We start from the raw sequence: 6000 nt of genomic DNA on the forward strand, positions 1-6000 counted from the left end.
CAGGACAGGTGCTGACAGACGTGAGTCTGTGTGACCCACCCTTGCCCTCACCCCTTCTCCAAGCACCGATGCTGTAAAAGCTGGTTCTAGTGAGTGAGGGGAACCAGGCTCTGCCAGAGGCCAACACAAGGGGATGTGTCTCAGAACCTTGGGAAATGGGATGGAGCCTGCATCCCAGGTGTAAGGGTGACCCTCGGTCTATCCTCATGGGGTGGCCTGGGCACCCTGGGGAGAGACCTGCTTAGGAAGGACAGCGAGGTGAGGCAGGTAAGGGACACCCTGCTTCAGAAAGAGTGTCCTGACCAGTCCACTGCATGCTGTGGGGGAGACCTGGGACATTAAACAGGTTTTCAGCCATAGACAGAGCCTGCAGTTGGTGAGATGGCCGAGGAGGGCCTGGAATGGTCAAGAATCCAGGAGGAGCCGGCAGAGCGGAGGCAATGGGACACCACTGCTGGTTCTTCCCACTGTGTTCATCCGAGATTTCGGCTCAGATCTTTACGATCATTGCCTTTAACTCGTTGTCAGGTAGATTGCCTGTCTCCATCTCACTTAGTTCTTCTGGGGTTTTATCCCGTGCCTTTGTCAGGAACATATTTCTCTGTGGTGTTTTGCTTCACGTCTTGTGTTTGTGGTCTCTGTTCTGCAGGACGCAGGACGGTAGCTCTTCTGGCTCTGGTGACTACCCTGGAGTGGATGGGCGTGGTCTGGGGCTCCTGCAGACTTCCTGGTGGGCGGGGCTGGTTTCATCCCTTGGTGGGCTGGGCCAGGACGTCAGATATGTTTGTTTAGAGAGAGCTGCGGGGTCAGGACGACTTTAGGCAGCCTGTTTGCTGATGGATGGAGCTGCGTTCCCGTCCTGTTGGTTGTTGGGCCTGAAGGGTCCCGCACCGGAGCCTAAGTAAGGGCTGTGGGTGCCCGCCAGGTCTCAGCGCCCAAATGGCGGTCTGCAGAGAGCTCACGCTGAGGAGCCTTCCCCGTGGCTCGACCATCAGTGTCTGCTTGTGCCTTCCCAGGATACCCTCAAAGACCCGAGGTAGGTACGGCGCAGGCTCCTGTGGAGTCACTGCTTTTGCCCTGAGTCGCAGTGCCCAAGGTGCCTCGTATGCCCTCCAAGTGTGGAGTCTCTGGCGACTTCCCTGGCCGTCCAGTGATTAGGGCTTCTTGCTCCCACTGTAGGGGTTGTGGGTTCAATCCCTTGGTTGCCCTGGTCGTCGGGGAACTAAAATCTCACAAGCCAGGCAGTGTGGTAACAAACAAAAAACCTCCATAAAAAGCAAAACCAAAAAAACCCCACAAAAAACCAATGAAGTCTCTCAATCTGCTTCCCCTAGCTCTGTGTGGCACTCAAGCTGCACTGGCCTTCAAAGTCAGGTGCTTTCGGGGTTCCTCCTCCCGATGCCAGACCCCTGGGTCCCTGGAGCGTGACATGGGGCTCAGAACTCTCACTCCTGTGGGAGAACCTCATCGACAGAATTCTGTTCCAGTTTGCAGGTCACGCATCCAGTGGGTGTGGGATTTGATTGTATTGTGAAAGCACCCTTTCTACTGTCTCATTGTGGCTTTGCCTTTGGAGTTAGGGAACTTTTTTGGTAGGTTCCAGTCTTTTTTTGTCTGTGGTTGTTAAGCAGTTAATTGTCACTTGGGGGTTTTCCTGACAGGAGATGAGCTCAAGTCTTGCCATCAGCCATTTTATCTCCTCCACCCCTTCCCGCTGTGTCTAGATGGCCAAGGGAGACCCCTCTTCACCTGTGTGTGTCTGTGTGTGTGTGTAGCAGGGAGGCAGTGGCGGGGCCGGTTGGGCAGTGAAGTGTTTATTTATTCATTTTTTGGTGGCATGCAGGATCTTAGTTCTCCCACCGGGGGTCGAATCCATGACCTCTGCAATGAAAGCCCGGATTTTTTTTTTTTTTTCAGATGTTCTGTATTTCCTTCTGAATTATATTATTCCTCACAATTCTTTTCTTTTCTTTTTGATTTTGGCTGTGCTGAGTCTTCATTGCTGCACTCAGGCTTTCTCTAGTGAGGACAACTGTTGTGCAGACTTCTCATGGTGGTGGCTTCTCTTATTGCAGAACACTGGCTGTAGGCTCTCTGGATCACTCGGTGTGGCTTGCAGGCTCTAGAGCAGGGGCTCAGCAGTTGTGGCTCACGGAAAGCCCGGATTCTTAACCGCTAGACCACCAGAGAAGTCCCAGCAGTCAAGTGTTTAGACAAAGGTCATGTGTGGGGAGTCCAGGGGTGTGAAAGGGTGGCAGCGAGGGAGCCCCGCTGGCAACAGAGGTCCCAAGAGGGTTTGGGTAGGAGAGGTGCAGCCACGTGAGGTTTGGGGAGCCCAGCAGGGAGAAGGGATGCCTCTGGACGTGCTGTGGAACTGCTTGGTAGATGAGAGGCTTGTGGAAAGTGGGTCAGACACTCTGGACTAGGGGTCCTTTGTTGTCATGCTCTTGGGTCGTTCTCCACGATTGGTGGGGGGAGTCCTTGGCTAACCCATGGGTCCTGCTCACAGCTGCCCTTCCCAGAGGACAGGCTTCCCCTTCAACTTTTCATTCCAAGTTGGGGTCCTTGACTAACCCCTGCGTTCATTCACTGGGGTCTCCTGGGGTCAGGGGCCTTCTCACAGTGGCTGTTGATTTCACCCCGAAAGTCCCCAGTTTACAAACTACCGGCAACACTGAGCGGAGGTTGAAGACTGGTTGGTAGAAGTAGCCTGACCTGGGCCGGGTCCTGTGTGAATCTGGGCGGGACCCTGGGCTGTAAGCCTCTGCCTCCCTGATGGCAGGAAAGGAGCAGCGTCCCCAACACCTGCTCAGGTAGGTGCTGCTGGCTGTTGTAATGGTTTCGAGCACAAACTCTCCATCACTTGGGGAGAATTTGGTGAAAGTGTTGGCACTTCTGTGGCTTCAGGTTTATTTCTATTTGGCTGTAATTCACTTCCATTTCTGGCATGTTTAGCCAGGATACAACAGGAAGCTGGTGTCTTGCTTTTCAGAGTAGTGTTGTTTCACTGGCCATTTCGTCCAGATTCCTCAGTTCTCACACCCTGGAGCTAACACTAGCATTTCCCCCTGAAATACTACAAAACTGGTAAACTCCATGCCTCCTGAGGGTAAACCACTCCAAGACTAAATTAACGTAGATAAACTACTTGGGCCCTATAACCCCAAAGGGTCCTCAAGGGGATGGAATTCAGGAAGTCAAATCCTCTACTAGAATGAGAAAAATTTGGAGCTTTGTATTTACTAAGCTCTCACTGAAATATGGCTTCCCAGGTGGCTCTATAGTAAAGAACCCACCTGCCCATGCAGGAGATGCAAGAGATGGGGTTCGATCCCAGGGTTGGCAAGATCCCCTGGAGAAGGGAATGGCAACCCACTCCAGTATTCTTGCTTGGAGAACCCTGTGGACAGCGGAGCCTGGCGGCTACAGTCCATAAGATAGCAAAGAGTTGGATACGCCTGAGCGACTGAGCATGCACACAACTGAAATACAGAATTTCCTTCAATTATAAATGACAACAAAAGGTCAAATCCTGACCAGTGTGGTGTTACTGGTACCTGTGATATATCTCTTCTCGAAATCTTAGGTATTTGTATATCATATTACAGTTGCCACTGATTTTTCAAAATGTCATTTATACTCATCACTACTTTGCCCTTATGATAAATAGACCTGCCATGAGGTCTTGTTATTTACTGTCAAAAAAGCACATATAATATTAGTATAGACCCCACTTGTTTATAATAATTGGAAAATAAATCTAAATATAATTGGTTCCCTTTGTAATTCTATACATTTTGCTTTATGAATTTAGGAAGAGGTCCTTAGGCTTTACCTGACTGCCCATTTGGTTCACAGCAGCACAAGAAAATGTATTAACCTCTAGAGACTGGAAAGCTTTCTGGGTAAGAGCGGCAATTTCCACCTAGACCACAGGAGGGAACTATTTCCCAACTAATGCTTTAAAAGATCACAGCAGGGATTTTTCTCATTCCTCTTTTAACTCTTGTTCTAAAATTGGTTCCAGTTTTTTCCGTTACTGTTAACAATGTAATTGAGGCCCCGTGATGAGGCTCTGAAGCTGATATCCGGCCATGAGCTGAGGCATCTAGGCGTTGTGAGTCTAGGAAGATGTGATAAGAAAAACCGAGTCTCTTACAGATGAGAACTTGTTTAGTGCCCACAGCTCGTTTGCTGTCTCTCCCTATTCCCAACCCTGCAAACAAAACAAAACAAAACACACAACCAAATTTATGAAGGAGAGAGTGTACTTGTCTTGTTGTTCTGGTAGGAACAGACGCTCCGTTAGGACAGAAGCAAAGCTGAAGGGTTTTCATTAAGTCAGCGGCTGTCGGAAGTGGCTGCACTTGTGTGTGTCGGGGGAGGGCAGAGACGGGAGATGGAGTAGGAGGGAGGGACTTCATTATTTATTTCTTTTAAACTTTTTTATTTTATATTGGAGTAGAGCTGATTAACAATGTTGTGGTAGCTTCAGGTGCACAGCAGAGCAACTCAGCCACACATAAACGTGTATCCATTTTCCCCCAGACCCTGGGAGGGTCTTTATACAACCGGAACTTTATAGGCACAGAGAGACTGTGATTCTATAACAAATCCCAGGACCCAGCCGGGCCTGCAACTTGGTGACATGGTGGTTGCCCCAGGGCTGATTTTAATGGGAACAATCTTACACTACGTCCTTTGACCACACACATCAGCACATAGGTCACTGGATGTATTTAAGGGCTCAGAATGGAGGTCTGAGAGTGTCTCATTGCAAAGGGCAGCAGCCACTTTTACAAATGAGCCTGGGTCAGAGGAACAGCTATGCGAACCCTCACTTACCCCCACACAGAAGTAGGGTGGGACGGGAGGAAAATGATGTGGTGGGCGGGGTCCCTACCGCAGAGGCTGGTTCTGGGCTCCAGCCACCTGCCACAGTGACTCTAAAATTAACGTGTTTGCTCTCTCTCCCTGCTCTTCTGACCTTTAAGGATTGTTGGCTGTTATTACATTTTTAAATTATAAAATATTGCTGTTCTGTGCGAAGTCGCTTCAGTCGTGTCCGACTCCTTGCAACCCCGCATGGACTGTAGCCCACCAGGCTGCTCTGTCCACGGACTTCTCCAGGCGAGAATACTGGAGTGGTGGCCTTTCCCTTCTCCAGGGGATCTTCCCAACCCAAGGATCGAACCCAGGTCTCCCACATTGCAGGTGGATTCTTTACTGTCTGAGCCACCAGGGAAGCCCTATGAAATATTAGCTTTATTTAATATCACAATATTGAATAATCTCTAGGAATATGGGTACTCCATCCCTTTTGGTTCAATATCAGCATGATTAAAAAAAATGTTTTTTGGAGTATAGTTGGTTTACAACGTTGTTAGTTTCAGGTGTACAGCAAAGTGAATTAGTTATACACACACACATAACCACTCTTAAGAGTCTTTTTCCATAAATGTCATTACAGAGTATTAAGTGGAATGCTATACAGTAGGTCCTTATTAGTTACCTGTTTTATTTATAGCAGTGTGTATATGTCAATCCCAATCTCTTGATTTATCCCTCACCCTCCTTTCCTCCCTGGTAACCGTAAGACTGTTTTCTGTAACTGTTTCTGTTTCGTAAATGAGCTCATTTGTACCATTTTTTGGGGTTCTGCATATGTGATACCATATGCTATTTGGCTTTCTCTGACTTCACTCAGTGTGACAATCTCTAGATTCATCCATGTCATTGCAAATGGCATCATTATTATTTTTTTGTAGCTGAGAAATATTCTATTGTCTGTACATACCACACCTTCTTTATCCTTTCCTCTGTCTGTGGACATTTAGGTTGCTTCCATGTCCTGGTTCTTGTAAATAATGCTGCAGTGAACACTGGGGTGCATGTGTCTTTTCGAATTATGGTTTTCTCTGGGTATCACTTCAGTTCAGTTGCTCAGTCGTGTCTGACTCTTTGAAACTCCATGAACCACAGCACACCAGGCGTCCCTGT

This window comes from Bos javanicus, chromosome 22 (assembly GCF_032452875.1).
Source record: "Bos javanicus breed banteng chromosome 22, ARS-OSU_banteng_1.0, whole genome shotgun sequence".
Lineage (NCBI taxonomy): Eukaryota > Metazoa > Chordata > Mammalia > Artiodactyla > Bovidae > Bos > Bos javanicus.